Genomic DNA, 27,425 nt, shown 5'->3' with positions numbered 1-27,425 from the left:
TGTCTTCACAATATACAATAATGCTCCATAAACCAAGGCAAACACATATGGTTTTCTTGAAGAGGATGATCCATTGTCATAAGATGCTCCCCTTGGCTCAGGATGTTCCATGATCAAGTAAGTGGTATTCTCTATCTAACTTAACTGCTTTACCTAGATTCTAAGGCATGAGTTAAACAGAAAGTATAAAGTGCAAACACTGAATAATCTAACTTTGAAAGTGATGTCTGTGCATATAAATAGAGAATCTGAGAAGGGAGTAGGAAGATGCAGTGAAGTGTGTGCATGTGAAAACAAAAAATTTAAGGAAACACTAGTTGACTGATTTAGAGGCATTGAGGTTTATGTTGTTGTTACTTACAGATTTATCAAGCAACTAAATTATGTGTTTGATTCTTCACTTTGCATTGTAAAGAGTTCCCTTGTGGATCATTATGTTTTGAATTCCTTAACATTACACAGAATAACCCGATTTGTACTCACCAATTATGTCTCACCGCAATGCGTATATTTGTGTCTAAGGCCTAGTTACTTCCCAAGCCCTAAATACTGACAATCCTCATAAACGTTCCTCGCTTAGTTTGAAAAACATTCATTTTTTGGCATTCCTACCACCTATACCTTTTTATTGACCCATTTTGTTTCAAAAGGTATCGCCAAATTCCAAGTGACACGACTTCAGAAGAAAAAATAATATATATAATAGTTGACCTAAGAATATAACTAAATTTTTTTTTTTGATTTTTTGATTTTTTTTAATCTTTTCTTATAACTCTAACCTTGACAAAGTACATAAGCAAATAATTCTTAGCTTTACTTCTATTTGTACTTTAGTTCGTGACTTTCTAAGAAATTCATTGGAGTGCTCAGAATCGCTTCCATGACTTTCTATGAAAACCCATGTAGCGGACTTCTTCCCGGTCCGATCCGCGTTAATGTACTACAGGTGGACAGATTTTCAATATCTCGTGGGGTTTACTGGCCGAGTTCTCATAGGTCACAGATTAACTCCACGCCTGAACTATAACTTATTTAATATATAACTAGACTCAAAATGCAATAATTAAACAAATAAACTTGGAATTTGACTCGCTTTATTTTAACTAAGAAGCTTTTTATTGGGTATAGATATTCACAAAGTAAAAAAATTTATGTCCCTCAAACTACACAAGTTCGTGTTTTTGTCTCATGAGTTCATTAGGACAGGGAAGCCACAAATATACTATAACACATTGGCTTAACTAAACCTTAGAGTTCGCCTCAAATTATCCCACATAACATTAGTACTTGATGTATGTTATAACTCTAAGTAGAGTATAACCATGAAGCTTGTTAATGGTCACTGAAGTACCGATATTAGTTGTGTACTGAAGCAAACTGAAGAACCATAGAATTTACACTAGTAGAAAAACAGCCTTTTACGACGCGTAATTAATGACACACACTGATAGAGGACGCGCATTTGTGCGTGCCCTAATAATTAATGTTAGTTTTCCAAAATTTGAAGGACAGAGGATGCACCTTTATGCGTGCCCTAAAATTAATGTCCAACAAAAAAAATTAAAAACACGGAGGGCACCCCTTTTTAAATGGGTGTCGTGTTAAGGTGTCGCTTTCTAATTTTTCAAACGTGCGTTCTTAACTTATAACAAAATTGCACGTTCTTATGCCTGTATCAAAATCGTGAGCAGAGCTAGGGCTTTTTTCAAGAACTTTGTGCCACTCATAATCTTATAGCTATCAAGACTCTCAAGTCCTCACGACGACTGCTCTGCAATGTGATCGACGACCTCCGCCCACCTTAACTCTTCAGCCGATAATCTCAGTCGCACCTCTCCTCGCCGGCGACTGTGACGATTTGTGTTTATGTGTGTGATTTGGATATTCCCTGAGACCTAAGAACCCCCATCCTTCGCAGGACACTTAAAAACATGTCAATAATCCCAAAAAAACTATTTTAATCATTGTAAGTTTTCATTGCTATCTCTTTTCTCTTCTCCCGTGTATTTTAGTTCTCTAGGGTTTTTCTCTAAGAATGAATTTCCACAATTGGGGTTCCGAGGGGCAGTTGAAGGGTCGCTTGTATCATTACAGGGTGGGCTTAGACAAAGAGCGGAGACGTCTGCTGCTAGAGAGATCTTGAAACTTTTGATTGATACTTCTCATGTCGTCTCCAAGGTAATGTGAACCTCTTGATACTTCTCATGTTGACTCTTTTTTTAGTATACCTATCGTCTTTTAAAATTAGGGCTTGTGTTTGAATCATTTCATTGAACGACAAGTGATTCAGACCGTCTTCTCGATTTATTTAACATTGAAGAACAGTGCGTTGAATTTCTTTATCATGTCCAATTTATCCCGACCAGATCTCAAGCAGGTTTCGATCTTCATCTCTATTGATGCTCTAACTTTTTTCCTTCAATGGAACTGTGGATTTTAATAAACCCTAGCTTGTACATAAACCCCTCTTTTAATCGAGCTTGGAAAGAACAGTGCGTTGAATTCATTTGTCTATATCGCCATATATATGGGTTTTACGTCCTCAAGTTTTGATCATTAATTTGATTGCTAAGTGTGCTCATAAGGGCACAGAAGTTAGCTTATAGTTCTCATTCTGCTTTTCTAATCTTTTAATCCCAATCTGTCCTAACTATTTCTCTACGCCTATTCATACTACTTCTTAAGGTTTGGGCAATTGCAAATTCTAGACGACAAGGATTTCTTGTCTTCAAAGAGTTTATTACTGCAATGCAGGTAGTTTTTTAGCTTTATCTTCTGTCTCTTCTATCCACCATTTCTGTATACATGAACCTTTTCCGTGTGTGTGGTGATTGTAGTTGATTTCTATGGCACAAGTAGGACACAAATTAAGTAGCGGCCTCTTAAATTATGATGGTAAGCTGTATAACCACATCTTCTTTTCTTTACACTTTTAACATGTAAATATGTAATATCTTAACCTTTGATTACCTTTCTTGTGTTCATGTTATCTTACAATGCATATGTTTAATAAAATTTGAAACCACCTGTTATGGATGGTCTGGATGTCTTACTAGCTGTATGTATACCTTTCTCTCACCTCAGTTGTATGCATACAACTATGAGCCTAAAAACTAAATATTTTTCTTGAAAGTTAACTTATTTGTTAATGTATGCAGAAGAAAAAGCGTCCAAAAAGTGATCCTGAAACTAATGGTTTTTAATCACAACAATAGAAAATCACAAGTATACACTTATGCATGTACTTTTTGATGTTCACCCTTAACATTAATTTAGGTAATCCTGAGGTGCAGACTTCATCATCATCTAGTTGGTTTACTTCTTCAAAATCTACAAAGAAGGTATGCTTTTCTGTTCTTCTCATTTTATTTACTTTCTACTTCTTAAACAAACAAGTAACCATTTTATTTACTTTCTACTTATAGGTAATCATTAACAAGGATACACTTGTTTGTCTCTTGTCAAAGCACACAAAAATGTGAGTCGTTGGTCTTTTTTCTTCACTCTTTTGGCAAACTCAGATGCACTTCAAATGGCAGGGATTACTGATCCTAATGGTAATTATCAAATATACTATGCTTTGTTAGTGTATTGTTTTGCTTCTAATTCTAAAACTCTTATATACCCTTTCTTTTTAGGTGCTACAAACATGAAAACATCCCCTGTTGAAAGTGATGATCCTGTTAAGATATTGAAAGATGGGATATTATCCGTACCACCCCTACTCATTATAACATTTGTTGGAGCCTCAAGTGATCTTGCAAAAAAGAAGATATTTCCTGCACTTTTTGCTCTTTATTATGAAGGCTGCCTCCCTGAGGTTTGTGTTCTTTCTCATACCTTGGGTCATTGTATCAGATTTGTTGGATTATATAGCACCAGATGCATATATGAAAGCAAGAGAAGCCCAAAAGAAACGAGCTCGTGCAAAGCTTGTAAGTCAATGTTACCAAGATATTTGTAATTAAAACTTTTAATATGTATGTCTAATATTCTTTTAAAATTTTTTCAGATTAAAGGAAAACCAGGAGCACAGAGTGAGGACCCGTTACTCGATTAAATTCAAAAGGAAGAAATTTTATCTATAACTCCAACTCCAAGTCATCATATCAGGAGAAATCTGATTCCAAGAGAGTTGAAGAAGCTAAGGTGGAACCGGATGTGAAGGGTTTAGGAAATGGATTGTTGAAAGGAATCAAGAAAAAATCCGAGGAAGAAAACGGAAAAACAGAGGAGGTTGACACGGTTAATAAATCAGATAACAAAGAGACAATAAAGTTGGATGAAGAACAGGAGATGATGTGGTGAAAGTTCCTTCCGGAAGCAGCTTATTTGCGTCTTAAAGAATCAGCCACTGGTCTTCACCTCAAGGTTGAGCATAATCTGATATTGAAGGGTAATATTGGAAAAAATATTGGTTTCTTGATTTGTATTTGATTCGGTATTTTGGTTTATGTTGACAATCACCTGATGAGTTGGTTGGCATGACGCATAAATTCTATGACGAAACTGCCCTTCCTAAGTTGGTGGCTGATTTTGGCTCTCTTGAACTTTCACCTGTTGATGGAAGGACACTGACAGATTTCATGCAAACAAGGGGTTTGCGTATGTGCTCTTTAGGGCGAGTGGTAAGTGTCTAAAGTTCATTTCTTCTTTTCTCCAATACCAATTTTACCCCTAACATCTTATATAGTAATCTGTCTTTTGCTTTCTTTTATCAGGTTGAACTTGCAGACAAGCTTCCTCATGTGCAATCACTATGTATCCATGAAATGATAGTTTGAGCTTACAAACACATCTTGCAAGCAATTATATCAGCAGTCGATGATGTAACTGATTTAGCTTCATCAATAGCATCCTGCTTAAATGTATTACTAGGAACACCTAGCACAAGTGACTTAGAAAATTTAAAGTAGAATTGGGTTGAATCATTTCTTTTAAAGAGATATGCATGTGAAGAGAAAATCGACTATTAAATTTGCCATTCTTCGAGGGCTTTCTCATAAAGTTGGACTCGAGCTTGTTCCCAGAGACTATGATATAGATTCAACTTACCCTTTCAAGAAGTCTGATATTGTAAGCATGGTTCGTGTTTATAAACATGTTGCATGTTCATCTGCTGATGGGCGTACACTTTTGGAGTCATCTAAAACATCTTTGGATAAAGGAAAACTTGAAGACGCTGTCAACTTTGGAACAAAGGTAACTAAATCTTTTGTGTTGACTTTTCATTTATACAATAATAAGTCAAATAAGGTTTAACATTATTACTATGTACATGCACTGTCTAAACTTGTATCTCTATGTGGTCCTTATCATCGAATGACAGCTGGTGCATATAGTCTTTTGGCTGTGGTGCTTTATCATATTGGTGATTTTAATCAGGTACATGAGCATTTTTCTTGTGTTGACTTTTTGTGAATACAAGAATAAGTCAACTAAGGAAGGTTGTTACTATTTGTCATTTGACTACTATCTATCTATCTATCTATTAGGCTACTATCTACCAACAAAAAGCTTTGGATATAAACGAGAGGGAACTTGGGCTCAATCATCCAGATACAATGAAGAGTTATGGGGAATTGGCTGTTTTTTACTACAGGCTCCAACACACCAACACACTGAGTTGGCTCTCAAGTATGTTTTTTTTTCTTTCTTAAAAACAATAAAAATTTATGATAGAAAAAATGAGAAGAATGTATTTGGCTTATGTTTGTATTTGTTTGTAGGTATGTGAATCGGGCGTTGTATCTATTGCATCTAACATATGGGCCATCTCACCCGAATACTGTTGCTACTTACATTAATGTAGCAATTATGGAAGAAGGTTGAGGAAATGTTCATGTTGCTCTTAGGTATCTTCATGAGGCTCTCAAGTGTAATAAAAGACTCCTTCGAGCCGATCACATACAAGTAAGCAATCTTTCTCTCACTTTTACTTATATATATATATATATATATATATATATATATATATATTCTATTGAAGATTATATTTTGTCATTTTGTGATTCATATGTTGTATCTAACACTTGTGTCAGACTGCTGCTAGCTACCATGCTATAGCAATTTCTCTTTCCTTGATGGAAGCCTATTCCTTGAGTGTTCAACATGAACAAACCACTTTACAGATTCTGCAGGCTAAACTTGGACCTGAAGATCTTCGTACTCAGGTACCTTACACAATTTTTATAATTATTATTTTTATTTTATGATTTTTACATTAAGAATTTCAGTTTTACTAAGTTTTTTAAGATATTGTAGGATGCAGTAGCGTGGCTTGAATACTTTGAGTCCAAAGCCCTTGAACAGCAAGAAGTTGCATGCAATGGTACCCCAAAGCCTGATGCCTCTATATCCAGAAAAGGCCATCTAAGGTAAGCATAGGCTATTGGAATCAGGAAAGGAATGTAATAGTTCATTCCAGGATACTGATGTTTTTTTATTGGGTCAGTGCATCAGATTTATTGGATTATATAGCACCAGATGCAGATATGAAAGCAAGAGAAGCCCAAAAGAAACAAGCTCTTGCGAAGCTTGTAAGTCAAAGCAAGAGATGCCTCTATATCCAGCAAAGGCCATCTTGTATTGTATTGCATGTTAAGTTACCGACTTGCCTTGTGCAGGTTCTGACAGCTCTAGCAACCTCCTCCATGCCTTGCAGCCTCTCAAAGTTCCTACATTCAAGTTATTCTCTTAGAAAGGAAATTGTCAAAGGAGAATTTAGTCATGGGTTTCTTTTAAGGTTGTACATGTTTTGTTTTCTATAATAAATATTATGCAATATTAGCAATGTGTTACATTTACTTACTATTGGAATGATTATTTGTATTTGACATATTAGTGCAATGAATTATCTTTATTGTTTATGGTATTTTATTTTGTATTATGAGACTTTTAATGTGTTATTTAATTTGAAAATTAGTAAATCTATCAAAAATATATAATTTTAAAAAAATTTAAAATTATGACACACAAAAATGCGTGTCGTCTTCCTATATGACAGGGGTTTCCTTGATACGCATTGCGTGTCATAAACACGTGCGTCGTAAGGTTACGACACACAAATGTGTGTCGTCTTCCTTTATGACAGGGTCTTCTTTGATAAGCATTGCATGTCATAGATGTGCGTCGTAAATGCGTGTCATAAATGCGCGTCGTAAATAGATGACGCGCAAAAGCGTGTCGTCTCTCGTTATGACAGGGCGTTCCTTGACACGTATTTGTGCATCGTCTGAGCGTTTTACGACACGCATTGCGCATCGTAAAAGGTTGTTTTTCTAGTAGTGTTAGTATTTTGAAAAATCATTAAAGTGTGAAGCAACTAACCTTCTTCATTTGCATAGTTGTGATGACAACTTGCATTTTTCTAACAAAAATAAAGATAAAATCTTTTTGGTATTTTCTTTTGTTTAAAGTAAAGACAAAATACAGAAAATAAAATCTTTTTGTAGTTTTCTCTTATGTAAAGTAAAAAAAATATTTTTGGGTTTTTTTCTTTTGTGGAAAAGTAAAGAAAAAATACAATAAATTAGAAAATAAAATATTTTTGGAGTTTTCTTTTAAAAAAAATAAAAAAAAATTTCAAATGCCTAGAGAATCTGGATTAAGCATGCCAAGTCGTCCTAGAAAGTGTAAGAACTTAGATTCATCCAGAGCTTTTGTGAACACATCTTCAGTCTCTTCTTTTGTAGGAACAAAATGAAGCTCAATATGACCTTTTTGAATATTATCTTTAAGGAAGTGATACCTGATATCAATGTGCTTGGTCATTGAGTGGTTGACTGGATTGTGAGAGATTGCAATTGCACTCTTAGAGTCACAATAGATTGGGATATGTTGCATTTTGAATCCATAATCTCTCAGTTGTGTTTGCATCCTGAGCACTTGAGAACAACAGCTGGCAGCAACAACATATTCAGCTTCAACAGTAGAGGTTGAAACACATGTTTGCTTCTTTGAGGTACAGCTGACCAATCTGCCTCCTAAGAATTGACAGCTACTAGAAGTGCTCTTTCTGTCGAGCTTGCATCCTCCATAATCTGAGTCAGTGAAGGCTTGAAGATAGAAGTTGCCTTTAGCAGGATAGAATAGACCCAAAGAAGCAGTTCTTTTCAGATATTTGGAAATTCTTTTGACTGCTATGAGGTGTGATTCCTTTGGATTGGCTTGAAAGCGTGCACACATACATGTTCAAAACATGATGTCTGGTCGACTAGCTATAAGGTACAGTAATGAGCCAATCATTCCTCTGTAGTGCTTTTGATCTACATATTTTCCATCAAGGTCTGAATCAAGCTTGTAGGAAGTAGACATTGGTGTCTTTGCAGTTGATGCGTTCTCCATGGAGTATCTCTTCAACAGATTTTTGATGTACTTCTCTTGACCAATGAAGATTCCCTTAGGAGATTGACAAACTTGTAGACCTAGGAAGTAGTTGAGCTCACCTATCATACTCATTCTAAATTTGCTTTTCATCATCTCAGCAAACTCATCACTAAGGTCCTTGCTGGTTGAACCGAATATGATGTCATCGACGTAGATTTGCACGACGATTAGATGGTTGTTGTGGATTTTCCTAAATAGAGTGGGATCGATGGAACCTCTTTGAAACTTGTAATCTTCTAAGAACTTGGTCAATGTTCCATACCATGCTCTTGGGGCTTGCTTCAATCCATAGACAGCCTTTTGAAGCTTGTAGCAATGGTTGGGGAACTTTGGATCTTCGAATCCGGGAGGTTGTTGAACATAGACATCCCTATCAATTTCTCCGTTGAAGAATGTGCACTGCACATCCATTTGGTAGACCTTAAAATTCTTGTGTGCAGCAAATGCCAAGAAAATCCTAATGGCTTCTATTCTTGCAACAGGTGCAAAGGTTTCATTATAGTCTATGCCATCTTGTTGCGAGTAGCCTTTGACAACCAGTCTGGCTTTGTTCCTAATGATGATTCCGTCGTCATCACTTTTGTTCCTATAGACCCATCTTGAACCAACAACTGATACTCCTTCTGGTGTTGTAACTAAGTCCCACACATTGTTGCATTCAAATTCAGCTAACTCTTCTTGCATTGCTTTTACCCAATCTGCATCTTCTAGAGCCTCTTTGATTCCTTTAGGCTCTATCATGGATAGAAAGCTTGCATATAGACATTCATTCGTGGTTGCTGAATGAGTCACTACTCCAAAATCTAGATCACCTATGATTTGATCGACTGGATGATCCTTTGTTCATTTTGTGAGGCGAGCTTCCTTATGGATTTGAGGAGTGCAAACTACCTCATATTGTTCTCTTGGACGAGGATGGTAGTCAGAAGTGATGGGTTTGAGCCATAAGAACTTTCATATGTGCACATGCAAACCCTAATGCTTGGATCTAGGTTTCTCTAATTGAACATGCAATGTTTCCAAGGCTTACAATGATAGATCTAGAGATAACAATTGAAACATAACACATGAAATAAGATCTAGAAGAATACCTTAAGTTGCTTGCTTGAATCTTCTTGTTCTTGGAGCTTAGAGTCACAATTGTCACTCCTCTAATGGCTTACAAACACCAACTAGCAAGAGGATGATTTGGAGAGAGATGAGAGATGAGAAAATCGGCTCTAGGGTTTCTTTCTTACAAGAGTGGCCGATTTCCCTCACCCATAGGGTCTATTTATACTATGAGCTACTAGGGTTACATCCTTAACCCTAATTGAATAACTTAGGCCCTAAGCAATCCAAGGATCCTTCTAGATATAAGGCTTAGACGAATTTAAGATATCCTAACCCTAAAATTCGGCCACCCTAATATCCTTAAGGATTTATAGCCCAAAAACACAACTATCACACATTTGACAGTTTAAGCCCCTTTATTCAATTAACCTCTTTTAGTCACCAAATTAATTCCTAATTAATTTATGACTAATATTAATTAAATAATATTATTATTCCTTTAATATATTATTCTTATAACATATTAATATAATAATATCTCTTCTCTCTATATAAATCAACCTGTCAAGTTGTTATGGTGAAGGCAACCCAAAAGGACCATGCACAATCGGGTCAAGTACTTACCAAATATAGTTATGGGCTTAGACACTAATCCAACAGTCTCACACTTGGATAAGTCTAGTAACTATAAATGCAAACACAATCCGATTAGCAATCGTAGCTCTTAAAGATGCTGTCAAACTCTGACCTTATCAATATCATGTCCTTCAGATAAGGGATCGTATAATCCTCTGTTCTAGATATCGTGCGGACAATTACATGGAACATGGTCATACTTATTGTCCTGTAATTGGTTTCTCGATCTCAGATTCATTTGACATAGAACTTAATTGAACACATCAATTCAGTCCTGACCGGGCCCGGCACATAAGTCAAATCAAATCATCGAGGGGCCCTGATATCGCTTTTACCCTCTTAGGATAAAAGGAACAGATAAACTTCAACTTATATGCATCTACTATCCACTAATCAAATCACACACAACAATACGTTTTATAACATCAAGTTACTGATGCGTTTGCGCATTATCAATGCATAACCAATTAACAAACAATAAACCATATATCTAGGTTTTAAGACCATATGATATTACCATCTTGCGATCACTCGTGATAAATTCCATGAAGTGATTCCAGCAAGTGTGGGTTTATTCCAATGCTCAAATCAAGTTCATAAGCACTCATGAACGTTGTAGCAAACCTTTGCTATGTCTAATACACTTTAGACAATCTACACACCAATTCATGACAGTCTTCATTCATATCTACTTCCAACATATGAACGATTGTGGACCATTTGAATAACTCGATTATTATCAAATAACTTAATTATTCAGGAAGTCAAAACATGCAAAATGAAACAATAGGTAAAATATTAACATAAGACAGTAACATTACTAATAAATAATACTCCTTTATTTAATCATCAAATGTTAATAACAACTTATCTATTACATGTTTCCAAACTATCTAATCTAAACTAATATCGTCCTTTAGCCCAATGCTCCTAGCATGCTGCAAATGTTTAACCCTGCTCAGTCCCTTCGTAAGCGGATCTGCTGGGTTATCTTCTGACGATACCCTCTTCACTACGAGGAGTCCTTCTTCCACCCGATGTCGAATAAAGTGATATTTTCTGTCGATATGTCAAGATCTACCGTGATCTCTTGGTTCCTTGGTCAAGTCAACCGCTCCTTCATTATCACAGAAAATCTCCATGGGCTCCTTTACGGCTGGCACAACTCCAAGGTCTCCAATGAAGTTTTTCAACCATATAGCCTCCTTTGATGCTTCACTTGCTGCAATGTACTCTGATTCACACGTTGAATCAGCTACAGTTTCCTGCTTGGAACTCTTCCACGTTACTGCTCCTCCATTGAGGGTAAAGACCCAGCCCGACTGCGAACGATAGTTGTCCCTGTCGGTCTAAAAACTGGCGTCGCTGTACCCTCGTACCTTTAAGTCATCACTCCTACCGAGGACTAGAAACCATTCCTTGGTCCTCCGAAGGTACTTAAGAATGTTCTTGACTGCGATCCAATGCGCTCTGCCAGGGTTCCCTTGATATCTACTGACCATACTCAAAGCGAAGGCCACATCAGGGCGAGTGGAAGTCATAGCGTACATGATCGAGCCGACTGCGGAAGCGTAAGGTACTCGGCTCATTTCTGCTATCTCGACTTCAGTACTCGGACTCTGAGTCTTACTCAACTTGGCATTACTTTGGATTGGTAACTCCCCTTTCTTTGAATTCTCCATACTAAAACATTTTAGTACCTTGTCCAAGTAAGTGTTCTGACTAAGTCCTATTAGTCTCTTACTTCTGTCTCTCACTATCCTTATTCCCAGAATATAGGAAGCCTCTCCGAGGTCCTTCATAGCGAAGCACTTCCTGAGCCAGGACTTAACCTCCTGTAGTGTCGGGATGTCGTTTCCTATGAGTAGTATGTCATCGACATACAATACGAGGAAGCTTACTACACTCCCACTGGCTTTGACATATACACAAGACTCATCTTCGCTTCGCAGAAAACCAAACTCTTTGACCTTCTCGTCGAAACAAAGATTCCATCTGCGAGACGCTTGCTTAAGTCCATAAATAGACTTCTCAAGCTTACACACTCTATTGGGATGCTTCGCATTGACAAAACCCTCTGGCTGAGCCATGTAAACATCCTCAGCCAACTTCCCATTAAAGAAAGCGGTTTTGACATCCATTTGCCATATTTCATAGTCATGAAATGCAGCAATGGCCAGCATCACCCTGATAGACTTTATCTTCACAACTGGTGAGAAGGTTTCATCGTAGTCAACTCCAGGAGTTTGAGTGAAACCCTTCGCAACCAATCGCGCCTTATAACTGTGCACGTTTCCATCCACGTCAGTCTTCTTCTTGAAGATCCACTTACACCCGACCGTCTTACGACCTGGTACATTGTCAACCAAATTCCAAACTTGGTTGTCATACATGGATTGGATCTCACTATCCATAGCCTCTTTCCACTTTGCAGACTCTGGGCCTGCCATGGCTTCCTTATAGCTGTTAGGTTCGTCCATATTCACTAGTGTACTATCACTAACGAACGTATCCCCTTCCATAGTAATATGAAAACCATAAAACTGGGGTGGAACACTAACTCTTTTGGAACGTCTAAGAGGTAAGGATTCGTCAATCGGTTCAATTGGAGTTTCCTCCTCGGGTTAAGCGCCAGTGTTAGAGGTTCCTTCATCGCTTGATTCTTGAAGCTCTTCAAGATCGATCTGCCTCCCATTGTCTCCTTGGCTTATGAGTTCTCGCTCTAGGAAAACCCCTCTCCTCGCAAAGAAGACAACATTGTCACTCGGTCTGTAGAAGAGATATCCAAAGGATTTATGTGGGTAGCCGATGAAAATACATCGCTCACTACGAGGTTCGAGCTTGTCGTGAGTTTCCCGCCTTACGAAAACCTCGCAACCCCAAACCTTGATATGTGCTAACAAGGGAGCCTTCCCTGTCCATATCTCGTGAGGTGTTTTGGCAACCTTCTTCGTAGGTACTAAGTTAAGGATATGGGCGGCAGTCTCTAAGGCATACGCCCCAGAATGAGATAGGTAGTGAAGCACGACTCATCATGGAACGAACCATGTCTAGCAAGGTTCGATTACGCCTCTCAGCTACACCATTCAATTGTGGTGTCCTAGGTGGCGTCAATTGTGAAACTATTCCACATTCCTTGAGGTAGTCGTGGAATTCAAGACTTAGGTACTCTCCACCTCGATCAGATCGAAGCATCTTGATTTTCCTGCCCACTTGATTCTCCACTTCTTGTTTAAACTCTTTGAACTTCTCAAAGGTTTCTGACTTGTGCTTGATCAAGTAGATATACCCATATCTGCTATAATCATCTGTGAAAGTCACATAGAAGCGATTTGCGTCCCTTGTGGTGGATCTAAAGGGTCCATATACATCTGTATGTATGAGATCCAATAAACCCTCACCCCTCGCACAAGTGCCAGTGAAGGGTGACTTGGTCATTTTTCCAAGTAAACAAAACTCGCATACGTCACCGTCCCTAAGGTCAAATGATTCCAACACTCCATCCTTTTGGAGTTGGGCTATGCGTTTCTTATTGACATGTCCAAGACGACAATGTCACAAGCATGCTCTATCCATACTATTGGAAGAATCCACACATAATACATCATTTCCTAAGTTGTCTATAACCATCACAGTTTCATATATTCCATTACAAGGCAATGCTTCAAAATATTAAACATTATTAAAATAAGCATAAATAGAACCCTTTTCATTATCAAATGAATATCTAAAGCCTTGTTTATATAAACCATGAAATGAAATGATGTTTCTAGCCATATCTGGCGAATAGCAACAATTATTCAAATTTAAATCTAAACCATTACTAAGCACTAAGGAATAAACTCCAATCTTGGTCACATGCGACGATCTTCTGTTTCCCATGATCAGATTCATCCTTCCACGCTCCACATCCCTATTTCTTCTTAGTCCCTGCAAATCAGAACATATGTGAAAACCACATCCTGTATCAAGAACCCAAGAAGTAGCATGTGACAAACTATTAGATTTAATTGTGTAAATACCTGTGAAAGATGGCTTGATATTTCCATCCTTGATGGCCTGCAGATATTCTGGGCAGCTTCTCTTCCAATGCCCTATCTTGTGGCAGTGGTGGCACTCTGCCTCCTTGGGGTTTGAGTTGGGTTTAGCAGAACCAACTTTGGTTCCACTAGAAGAGGTGGCATCTTGAGACTTTCCCTTGTGGTGGCTCCTTGAGGAGGCCTTCCTCTTCTTACCCTTCCCTTGCCCTATTGCCAAGACAGGGGCAGCAGCTGGAGTGGGAGGTGATGCAACAGATTTATCCTTGAGGTTGCTCTCAGCAGTCCTCAACAAGCCCTGAAGCTTGCTCAAAGATACTTCTTCCTTATTCATGTGATAGGTCATGCGGAACTGGCTATAGCAGGAAGGCAATGAGTGAAGGATAATGTCAATTGCCAGCTCTTCATCGAAGTTCACATTCAACTTCAGCAGGCGATCAACATATCTCTGCATCTTTTGCAGATGGGCAGTAAGAGACTCTCCATTTCCCATTTTGGTAGTGATCATCGAAGTGATGATCTCATACCTTTCTTGCCTGGCGCTCTGGTGGTAGCGTTCCAACAGATCCTGATGCATCTCGTAGGGGTACTTGTGCTCATAGGACTTTTGAAGTTCAGCAGTCATAGTCGCGAGCACGATGCAATGGACTTTCGTGGCATCACGCTCGTGGGCCTCGTAGGCCGCGATCTCATCGGCAGTAGCAGTTTCAATGTCAATCTCCTTAAGCTTCTCGTCGAGGACATACTCTTTGTCCTCGTAGCGAGTGACCATGCGAATGTTGCGGATCCAATTACTGAAATTGGTCCCATCGAAGATCACTTTCCCACACAAGTTCATGAGTGAGAATTAACCAGAGGAGTTTGACCCAGAAGTGTTGTTGTTTGCGTTCGACATCTTGTGACAACTGTAAATTCAGGTCATTCTCGGACTCATGCATCTTTATAATAACCATTCATGCACATCATGCCATGACCTAGTAGTATAAATTAGGTCAAAATCTTACATAAACTAGGATCCATCTAAGACCTAGGACTAATATACTTGACACTTACGATTCTAGTAAGTTGCTTAACTACAATAGGAAATGCCAACGCTATAATTTGAATGAAACTTTCAAGCTTTGTTATAATTGAAAAAGGGTATAAAACCCGAAAAATAAATTAAAATATTCTAATTATACTTCATTATGATGATGAATATCAAACAATATTCCAAAAACCCTAAAGAGCCCAAAATCCAAATTTATAAATCTTAAAGCTTAAAAACTTTATAAAATTTGGCTATAAACTTCCTAATATCAAATTTTTATTAATCAAATTATGGATTATACCAATGAAATAGAAATATAATTTATCATGCATTAATCATAATTAATTAGTTAAAAACAAGACTTTTAAATAAATCAAATTGCTTAAAGAATCACTTTTATAAAAATTAGATTTTTATAAAAAAATGAAGAGGGAAATTATTAATTTGAATTTTTGGAGAGAGAGGGCTCCTAACCCACTCAAAAACCGGCCATCTCCCCTCTCCCCATGCTCCCTCTTCCCACAACTCAATCATTAGAACTTCTCCCTCACTCTACCTCTTCTCTCTTCACTCTCTCACACTCCACCCTCCTAACACACACAAACTCTCTTCCTCTCTCTCTCTAACTCACGAAATTCTCCCCATTCCTCTGCCAAATTTCGAGATTTAGAAGACCTTGAAGTGTTCTTACTTCCCTCAAGATCAAAACCAAGGTAAACAACAACATCTTCTTCCATAGTTTCATGATTCTACTTCCTTTTCTTCTTAGTTTTCTCTTCTTTTCGGATTCTATGCCTTTCCATGGCTAGAAATCTTTATTTTCCCCTTGTGGTTTGTAGATTCTCACCATAACACAATGCATGTGTTTGAAATGGTGAAAATCCGGGATCAAACCCATGCAAGGAGTGAAAATGATGCACATATGTTCATGTGACTTCAAAAACAAGTATTACATCTTCTTCTCCATTTATTTTGTGTTCTTGCATGGTCAAAAGCATTTAAACCATTTCTAGTACATCTTGGATGCTCATTCACTCCATGCATGTGCTAGAAATCGTACCTTATCAAAGGCATGCATGATGTTCTTGTCAAAATGTCCTAAGGATGCACTCAAAGCAAACATGCAATCTGCCAGATTACTTTGTTCAACTTTGAACGACCATAACTCGGTCATTTCTTAACCAAATCATGATATTCTTTTTGTATTGGATAATTTCATGAGTTAACTTTCAAACCCAACTGGTCTCACTGTAAAATATTAAATATCCGATTTTTGGCAATTTTTACAAAATGGTTGCGCAAACAGCTCTTTTTCTATGATCACCATTTTTGCCTAGCATTATCAATGGCCTTAAACCCAACCATAAATCTGGGGAAAAATACTTTAGAAACTTAACATATGCAGTGAATGATGGTTGAAATTTCGTGGCTTAAAACCCCACTGAATGGGCTACATAAATTCATAAACTTCAGCCACATTTATATCTCATGCATCATTGCATGCAACATTTCTTAACTTGTTTGGGTTCAATACCCCTATTTTCCTTCTGAATAAATTTCGAATATTTTTCCTTTTGAAAGCCCTCACATGCATGTGATAATCTGTAAAATACCAAAAGCGTTTATTATTTCTTTGATTTATTAAAATTATTGCTAGAAACCAAGGGCATAAATCACATAAAATACTTCCAGAGGTCAATAAATCCGGAACAAATTCATGAATGACCCTTATGACGGATAATGACCCCTCACTAAATTTCATCAATTTTTGTTGATGTTTGATATGATTTCCAATTTTCTTTTTGTTAGGATATAATAAATCACAAAACCACTTTGGAGAGTGTGAAAATTTTATCTAACAATTTTCGCATACCTCACCTGTGATGGATGACTCAGAAAAATAATTTCAATATTTTTCATCATGCCTAGCTATTTTTCCCAATTTTTGGTAATTATAATGGTTTAAAAATAGGAAAATAGTTCTGATTATCCAAAATTAATGAAAATTTACCAGAACATCATGTTGTACAGTAGGAGGTTACATAAAAATTTTGAGGATTTTGCTCCACTGTAAACTATTTTTCTCTTAATTTCTAAAGTTAATTACACTTAAATACACATAAATACCCAAAACCGGATTATATAATATGAAGACCACTTTTGATATTTTTCTCAGGTTATTTATACTGTAAATGATGTTACAAAAATTTTTGGTAATTTATTTTAACTGTTTAATTTTATTTCTTCAATTAATGATTATTTAAAGGAATAAAACAAGGAAAAATAGAAATACCCACTGAAAAATATCTTTTATATTTTTCCCAGCCTATTTATGTATAATAACAGTTAAATAAAAAGTTTGGGTAATTTTGGAAACTGTTTTCTATTTATTTCAAATTTTATTGGAATAAATGCTCAAAAATCATAAAATATAATTAAACAGCTTGGACATCCATTTTTATAATTTTCTCAGCTTAGTATTGTGTAATAACACTAAAATAAAAAGTTTGAGAATTTTTATCCTTTGAATGCTATTTCCGTGAATTTATGTTGTAATAAGGACTTAAAAATTTGGAAAATTTATATTCCAATGTTGTAATTAATCGCACGATTTGTAGAATTTCATTATTTCAGAAAACGTGTAACCAATTAATATAAAATCAAATACTAAAACATAAATTGGCATTTCACTATATGTAGAATTTAGTATATTAGCATTAGATTTCGACATGGAAACTCACTAGTGTGTGTTTGATGTCGTAGGATCCCGGTAGTAAGACGTTGGTGCATTCCGAAGTACCACTTGTACCTACTCGAAACGTTGTGAGTATTCACGCACTCCCCTATTTTCAGTTTTTATGTTTTGGGATGGAAAGGCATGTCCCGAAAAACTATTATTTTAATGTTGTATTTAAATTGATTTGTATCAAACATGATTGCTATTTTATTGCTATGTCTCTCTATGTATGTCTATGCATCACGGAACATGAGAACTTATCGTACTAAGGCCCTTCCCTTATCTCTAACCATTAACTCTTTGAGCCAATGGTCATTATGGATAGCGCTATTAGGAATTGACAACTCCTCACTCGCCCTATTGCTGGAGTGCATGATACCATATTCATCTATGGAACGATAAGCATAGATCTTGATAGGGCTTCAGTCATAGGTTTGGTTGAGACTCATTGTTTGCTCATACACATACAAACTCGTTACACATTATAGTAATAAACTTGTTATCTATTATGGCAATAAACTCGTTTATCAATTTTAGCAATCAACTTTGTTTCTCATTATAGCAATGAACTTTGTTCTCATTAAAGCAATGTACTTTTGGGTATTTATGAAAAGTCTTATACCAAATCTTGATTTTATAAACCTGTGAACTCACCAACTATTTTCATAGTTGACGCTCGTTTTACATGCTTTTTCAGGAAATAATTAGTAAGTGGATATAGAGATTCATCATCATAGAGCATGCTGCATCGTGTGGAAGTTATTTTATGAAGTTATATTTTGAACAATGTCATTTTGGAAAACTTGTACTTTGTTTTGTTTAAACTATGGGTTGTAAACTTTTAAATATTGCTATGGTGATGTATCTTTATCTTTTGCAATGAAACCTTTGTCGCTGTCATACCTTGCGTTTCCGCTTTAGCGGGGTGTGACACATCTGAAATGGGAAAAGAACAAAGTTTGATTAGAAATGAATTTCCCAAATTAATCACCCAAATGAAAAATTAGGGCTAGGAACCAACAACATTGTTTACTAATTAGAAGAGGGATGCCGTAATCTAATAAGTAAATAATTTGAAGGCAAGTGAATGTCGATTCACTAATTCTCCACCATGAAAAACGAAAAAGAAATTAGGTTTTAAATGTATTGAAAACTCCTAGATCTTTTGAGATACATTGAACTTTTCAATGGCATGTTTAAATCTCGATATGCCCCTCTTGTTTGTGACTGGGATGCCGAGGATCACAAAGTGGGTGTGAATAACCATGCAAATGTACATGGTGCCCTCATTGTTACAGTTACCTATTCAATGTGCTGGTTAACCACATACGCTCCATTGAACTATAACAAACAACGAGTCACCCTTTGCCACCTTTGCTTAGAACCCAATTAATGTGCCGGTTAACCACACGCGCTTCATTAACGTCTTAGCAAGGGTACAAAGTGTAATTTCATGGAATTGCATCAATTCACTTTTGCCTAAAGTAACTAAGATTGGGAATTTTTGTAAAAACATTTAGTTACTTAATATAGATTCATTATACTTTTAATGAGGAAAGGTTTGCCTGATCCTACCCGTTCGGCTAACGACCCTCCACCAATCAAAGAAGCGGTGGGTGAGAATGGACACCCATTAAACGGCCATTTTATAGGCCATAACCTTATACCCCCTTATAGATTGGCTTCGTGAATGAGGCCTACTAACGGTAAGACTATCATTTAAGTTATACATATATATATTAATCTTATAATATTATAAGTATAGGGTTGAATTTTAAAACTTGTAAAATTCTAGGGTTTGAAATTTAAATTATTCAAATTAAACTTTTAATCACAAAACTTAAATTTCAAAACTTGAGGGCAAGTTTTGAACTTTTCAAAACATAAAGGATCAAATAGCGAATAATATAAATCAACTAATTAATTTAATGATTATCTAAATTTGACCTAGTCAATATTACTTGCAAGACAATTTACCAATTTAATTCAAATAATTTATTATAATCATATAAGGAAATTATTATTCAGTCAAATGGTAATTATTTTTTGTTTGGTCAAGGATATACTCAAATATATGATAAAATTTGGATTTTAATGACCCAAAACAATTAAGGCAAGTATCCTTAAGCAAAACAGCAAGAAATCCCGAAATCTACTCTAACTGACGCTTGAACTCGCTGAGTTCCATTATGAACTCGCCGAGTTGGAGCTACTCGCCGAGTCCACATCGCGACTCGCCGAGTTCATCAGTCAGGGGCACAAAAAACGATTTTTTTCATGCAAAAAGCAATCAACCAAAGCATCAATTCAATAGAAATCAATCAAGGCTCTGATACCACTGATGGGTTTGAGCCATAAGAACTTTCCTATGTGCACATGCAAACCCTAATTCTTGGATCTAGGTTTCTCTAATTGAACATGCAATGTTTCCAAGGCTTACAATGCTAGATCTAGAGATAACAATTGAAACATAACACATGAAATCAGATCTAGAAGAATACCTTAAGTTGCTTGCTTGAATCTTCTTGTTCTTGGAGCTTAGAGTCACAATTGTCACTCCTCTAATGGCTTACAAACACCAACTAGCAAAAGGATGATTTGGAGAGAGAGGAGAGATGAGAAAATCGGCTCTAGGGTTTCTTTCTTACAAGAGTGGCCGATTTCCCTCACCCATAGGGTCTATTTATACTATGAGCTACTAGGGTTACATCCTTAACCCTAATTGAATAACTTAGGCCCTAAGCAACCCAAGGATCCTTCTAGATATAAGGCTTGGACGAATTTCAGATATCCTAACCCTAAAATTCGGCCACCCTAATATCCATAAGGATTTATAGCCCAAAAACACAACTATCACACATTTGACAGTTTAAGGCCCTTTATTCAATTAACCTCTTTTAGTCACCAAATTAATTCCTAATTAATTTATGACTAATATTAATTAAATAATATTATTATTCCTTTAATATATTATTCTTATAACATATTAATATAATAATATCTCTTCTCTCTATATAAATCAACCTGTCAAGTTGCTATGGTGAAGGCAACCCAAAAGGACCATGCACAACCGGGTCAAGTACTTACCAAATATAGTTACGGGCTTAGACACTAATCCAACAAGAAGTGAGTGTTCCTTCAAAAAGATCGTATTGGAAGAGTCTAGAACTACCTGAAACAGGTGGTTCCCCCTCAACTGTTGCATGCTTGAATTCAACAGATGGAGTAGATATGAAGGAACTTAAGGGACTGGAACTAGTCGAGTGGGGTTCCCCCTGAAACTATTGATTGGATGGTTGGGAGGATTGTAAAGTACCTTTAAGAATGGAACCGTTCAAAGGTGGTTCCCCCTCGAAAGATGCAGTGATTGGTGTTATGACTGGTCCAGATTGATGGGAGGTTGGTGTAGAAGGTTCAGAAGATGGTTCCCCCTCAACCGGAGCTTTGGTGGAACTTGAGACTTTTGATGATTGGTGAGGTTGAGAGACATCAGGAGAAGCTGTTTTCGTGAGCTTTTCTGATTCTAGGGCATGAAGGTTGAGTTGGAAAGAGGAAATCAAAAGCTACTTCAATAGCATGGACTGGAGTAGAAGCATTAGCAGGTGATGGCTGGTTCATTTTATCAAATTGTACTACCATTTGAGGACCAAAGTGGTTTGGATGCAGAACTCTTACATAACTTTCATCAAAAGTGACATCACTGCTTTCCTCTATTACCCTGGTTCTTTTGTTTAGAACTCTATAGGCTGCAGCATGGAGACAATATCCAAGAAAGATACCTTCATCGGCCTTGGGTGCAAATTTCCCTAGTTGATCCCTATTGTTCTTGATGTAGCAACGACAGCCAAAGATGTGAAAGAATTTGACGTTGGGCTTCCTCTTGTTCATTGCTTCATAGGGAGTGACTTCTAGCCTGTTGTTGATTAGGGATCTGTTTTGAGTGAAACAAGCGGCTGCAGTGGCTTCAACCCAGAAGTATTGTGGTAGGTTTGCGAATATCAACATGGATCGAGCAGCTTCACATAGTGTCTGGGTCTTCCGTTCAACTACACCATTCTATTGTAGAGTGTAGGGTGCAGAAAAATTGTGCTCGATGCCTTTCGATACAAGAAAGCTATCTAAGGTGTTGTTCTTAAATTCGCCACCATTGTCACTTCTCAGTCTTCTAAGTGGCTTGCCTACCCTAACTTCTATGTAGCGAATGAAGTTATATAGCTCATTGGTGGTATCAGATTTGTTTCGCAGAAAGTACACCCAAGTGAATTCCGTGTGGTCGTCCACAATCACAAGAATGTATCTCTTACCACTTAAGCTAGAACTGTAGTGGGACCACACAGATCAATATGTATAAGCTGAAGAGGTTCAGATACACTGTGTTCTGTTATACTTTTGTGCGGAGATTTGGAAATTTTGCCTTGTTCACAGGCAGCACAAAGTATATAATTGTCAAGTTTTAACAGTGGTAGTCCTATTACAAGATCCTTTCCAATGAGTTTGTTGATATAACAAAAGTTGAGGTGGGAGAGTCTTCTATGCGACAACCAACTGATGTCATAGGCAGCTTTGGAAAGAATACAAATATATGGGGTTCCCTCAATTAGTTCAATATCAAGAGGATACATGTTCCCATTTCGTGGGGAATCAACAAGAATGCGCTTGTTGGTATCCATAATCAAACTCTTGGTTTTGGTGAACAAAACCTCATGATCATTGTCACACAGTTGTGCAACACTGATAAGGTTATGTTTAAGACCATCTACATATGCTACATGCTTAACGGTAAAGTTCTAGTTTAATATGTTTCCATGTCCCATAACTTCTCCCTTCATGTTGTTTCCAAAAGTAACATATTGACCTGGCATTGTGATCTTGAAATCTCTGAGATATCCTTTGTGCTCGGTCATGTGCCTGGAGCATCCACTATCAATGTACCATGTATCGTCGTGTGGTACCTCGGCACAAAAAGCCTGCATTTAAAGAGAAGGTTTAGGTACCCATGTTTGCTTGGGTCCTTGAGTGTTAGCTTCCTTCGGACTTGTGGGAGTTGGGATAATATTTTCATGTTTTGCATCAACCACTTTGGGTTTTGTTTGGTTTTTAGTGACCTTGGTTTTAGATTTCTTAGAGGCCTTCTTTTGAGGTTTGGTTTGTGGGAAAAATGGAGAGTTGGTAAACTGAGTAGGAATTCATAGAGAGGGAAATCCATAGTTCACAGGCATTCCAAATTGATCAAACATGGGAAGCTGGGTATTTCCCCCGAATTGATTGATCATTGGAAACCCAGAGTTCCCCCAAACATGTTATTCCCTCCTATGGACGGAGAAAAACCATAATATAGACGAAGAGAAGAATTTATAGGGTAATTACTATTCTGATACATGAAAGGGTTGGTTTGAACAGGTCTTGGTCTCATCATTTCAGACAAATCAGGAAGATTGTTAGGTCTGAAATTATTCTAATAGTGAGTTCCAGTTGGGTTTGGAAATCCAGAATTTGAGAAACCATGATTGGAAGGAGAGGTTCTTTGAGTCCTTGAAGTTTTGGGAGGACTGGTATGTCTGGTATTCCTTTGGCTTAGCTTAGCCTTAGGTACTCTCTTGGTCTTCCTATCCTTGTCATTATTTGTAGTCTTAACCACTTTGGGTTTTGAAGGATGGACTACAATTGGACCTTGTTCTTTAGAGACATCAATTTTCTCTTTTCCCTTGTCTTTAGAGTCATTATATGGCTTTACAATTGTCTTCTGTTGTTTAGGACTGGGTGAAGAGATTTTTATTGGAACAAAAGGTCTATTGAGTATTTCAAAAATAGTTTTCTCATTACTCGCAGTCTTCAAGGTTTCATCCTTGTTGACTGGAATTGGAGACTTCCCAGTCTGTTGTTTCTTAGAATATTTACATCCTAATCCTTTTTTCCAGAGACAAAAGTAGTAAGAGATGGAAATGATTTTTGATTGAGGAATTCAATGGGTTCAGTCTTTGAATATCCTATTGGCTCATATGACTTGGGCTGTTTATCACTAGATTTAGAGTCATGGATATTTGATTGTTCAGAAGTGGCATCTTCTGAATTGAAACTTTCCATGATCGGACATTCAAGAGAGAATTCTACTGGAGAGTCAGACTTAGTGTCCAAGTCTGGAAGATCATTGGATGATGTGACTTCCAATGGGATGCTTGAGGATGAAGTGGCAATTACATCAGGACTGCAAGTTACCACCTCTTCATGATCCTCATTGTCTCCAGTGAAGAGACTTGGATCACATGGTAACAACTCTGGTTGAGTATTGAGTCCCATGATTTCCTTGTTCATTTCATCATAACCAAGACCATATTTGATCCATGATGGTTTTGGTCCCTTGATAATGGCATGTGAGTTCTGTTCAAGAAGGGTTTTCGATGCCTTATAACTATTGATTTTTGTATTGATTTGGGCGTACATCTCACGATTGTCTTTTGCAATAATGTCACGTTGATTCAATACAATTTCATATTGTTCAACTGACGTAAGATGTGCCTCAGTTTTGATTGCAAGGTCATTTTCTAACTTAGCCATATGGCGTCTCAATTCTTCAAGTCTGAACTGAGTGTCGGTCAGTTCATCTTTGTAGTAACTGACACGATATTCAGCATTGGTGACATATTCTTTGATTATTTCAGAACTATGGTCAATGTCATCAAGAAAAGGCTCACTAGTTAAATGATTATCACGAAGCATAAAGCGTACCTTTTCAACAACTTGTTGATGGAGAGGAGAAGGATCTTTGTCATCATCAGCCATGAAGCAGAAGTAGTTCTTGTAGGCTTCAGTTTCTTCTACTTGATCCACTTCATCACCTGTTTCCCAGATTTCCACGTTTGGAGTTTCCATGACCATGAAAGCTTTGTCTTTTGACTGCTTTGTAGAAACAAAGAACATGGTTTGGCATGCGGAATTAAAGTTTGCACAATGAAGATGGTGATTTGGGTGTTCAGGAGATGTATTGAATATGTATGGTGTTACAAAAAGGGACATAAATCTACATCTAAATAAATAACACACACTTACACACTCACTTTTACATCTCTCAAGCACACCTCTACAAGTGGTATGAACCCACTATTTATAGAGGTGTTTACATGTCTCTCTCTCACTCTCACTAACACATGGGTCTAAAGGCTAATGCAACACATGCAAGTGGGTCTACAAGAGTCAAACCATTACAAAGTCATACATGAAGAACTTTTCACCCCAACATTCTCCCCCTCAAAGTTAGGAATGGATGACCCACTTCAAATCTTCCAAAATCGAGCAACTACGCGACCCGAGCCTCAAAGGTGACACATGTCGAAACGAACTTCAATCTTCAATTCTTCCATGATTCTTCAATTTGGGCTCTAGGATGTGATACCATACAATCCGAGCAGCAACGAATGATTAACTCCAAATAATCACTCAAAAGTTGCGCATAAAAACACATCCCAAAAATCTTCAATAAAACCAAACCCATTTCGAAAATAAATCATTTCCGAACTTCCAATTGCATCATTTCGTAAGCTTCAAAACTTCAAGATCACTTCGGTCTTCAAATCCGCGTAATATGAAAAATTCAAGTTCGAATTTCCATATAAAACTTATCCCCCTTTTTATAATTGAAATTTGATTATAAAACTCCCAAGGAAAAAGAACGTGCTTTATTCGGAATTTTTCGTGTCAAAACTCCCCCTTAACATGTGCCATAAACTTTGTGCTTCAATGAAAATCCAAAAAATATTGAATTTTTAGCTTCGTTCACGGATCGCCTTTGACAAAATTTCTCAAATATCGGTAGAAATTGTCAATTTCAAAATTTTGCAGTGACCCGGTGCGCCCAAAACAGCAAAATATGCAAAACTCTCCCCCTTTTCCAAAGCTGGGTAGAAAGCGTCAATTTGCACAAACTGCAGGGGCTTAAAATGCATTTTCTTCAATTTTCAGCAAAAACAGTCCTTTTTCGAATTTGGGTATGAACCGCCAAACATTCGAAGCCTCAGGGACTATTTTCGAAAATATGTCTTTCTTTTTACTCAATTCACACGAAATCATAATCCAAACACACGAAAATTTTCTTGCTTCGTTCGCTTCGTGCAAAACTGCCTCCAAACACACAGTTTTTTTTTTCAACCAAACATACGAAGATTTTCCTTCTCTCTCCTTTTCGTATAAAAATCATCTTCCCAAACACACGAATTCGAAGCATTCGAAGCCACTTAATGCACAGTAACCTCTTAATACCTCTGAATCGATTTTTTTTTTCAGTTCGTTCGTTGCCCAGTTCACCCAACCATCGATTCCCAAATCTTCGAATTTTATTCACCAAATCAACACATTCGATCATTTGTTCACAAACATAATTTCGTTTGTTCAACATCAACTCAAAAGCAACATCAAATCCCAAATCTTCGAAGAAATCGATCGTTAACCCTTCGTTCATTTACCATGTAAAGCCCTGAACATCAAAATATCCAAATCCAAAATCGGAAATCGTTGTCCTCAATAGCTTCAATCAAAACCCATCTGTTCCAAATCACAAATCGATTCTTGTATACAAACCCAATAACCAATCGAACACATACCATTCGAAAACAATAATCATTAAACCCTTCAACAGATTTGACATTGCATTTCAAAACTATCGATCATACTTCATTGCTTGATATAAATTGAAGTCCAAACTTATTTTCGCATAACGAGATCTTCAAACCAAGTTTCAATCAAAATTGATTTTATTATGTAAATTCGACTTCAATCAACCCACTCAACCATTGAAATTCACTGATCAAGAATAACACCAAATTAATTTTGACTTTCTTTCTTAAACCATTGACTGTTGAATACTCAACTCACAACAAAATCAATCAAATTCGATTTTCAATTTTGTCTTGAAGATTCGAACTCATACTCCTTCTGCTTTCGATTTTAATGCAAATTTCAAATTTAATTCTGAGTAACAAACGTTTGATGAAGTCAAACTAGAACTCAAGAACAAATCGATCGATATCAAAAACCGATGGTACAACAAAGTAAAGCAAGAGTACAAGTCAAGTGATGAAATGATGAACAAAAATGAAATGATCGGCATATTTCTAATTCAAAGAAAAATCTGATTACTCAATTTTGATATGATAACGTGAGCAAGTATCGAGAATCATTTTGATAATTATCTTCGTTGAATGAAAACTGAAATCAAATTGATTTAGGGCTTAGTGGATAGATTCAATAGCATATGAATGGATATTGGGCTTTTGATGAATATTATTCAGATTTCTCAAGATGGGCTTCATAAACAGTAAATTTCGAATGTTTATAAAACGAGGAACAGTAAAGATTTGAAAAAAATATAAAATGAAAATTTGATTTAGATTTTGGTAATTGATCTAAAAAAAAATTATTGGATCAGCAATAGGATTGAAACGGATTTGATCCAATGAAGCAAATCGATCAAAAATTCAATAACGTGTCACACGAATCAACGAGATTAAGAGAGATCATAGAGAGAGACTCACCAAAATTGTTCAAATTGCGA

At 36.8% G+C, this 27,425-nt stretch overlaps 1 long non-coding RNA gene and 1 pseudogene across 1 annotated transcript; both read left to right on the top strand.

The window, feature by feature from the left end:
• The first annotated feature begins 3,032 nt into the window (after positions 1-3,032).
• Positions 3,033-3,343, top strand: LOC145163252 (uncharacterized). The gene is made up of 3 exons (XR_013739679.1): positions 3,033-3,058; positions 3,159-3,195; positions 3,277-3,343. It is a non-coding gene; the product is annotated as an uncharacterized LOC145163252 (long non-coding RNA).
• Positions 3,344-3,532: 189 nt separating this feature from the next.
• LOC145164931 (protein REDUCED CHLOROPLAST COVERAGE 2-like) lies at positions 3,533-6,770 on the top strand (annotated as a pseudogene).
• The last annotated feature ends 20,655 nt before the right edge of the window (positions 6,771-27,425 follow it).

Source organism: Lactuca virosa, chromosome 3 (genome assembly GCF_052849685.1).
Source record: "Lactuca virosa cultivar CGN04683 chromosome 3, Lactuca_virosa_CGN04683_v6, whole genome shotgun sequence".
Classification (NCBI taxonomy): Eukaryota; Viridiplantae; Streptophyta; class Magnoliopsida; order Asterales; family Asteraceae; genus Lactuca; species Lactuca virosa.
This window is presented reverse-complemented; position numbering and strand designations above follow the sequence as displayed.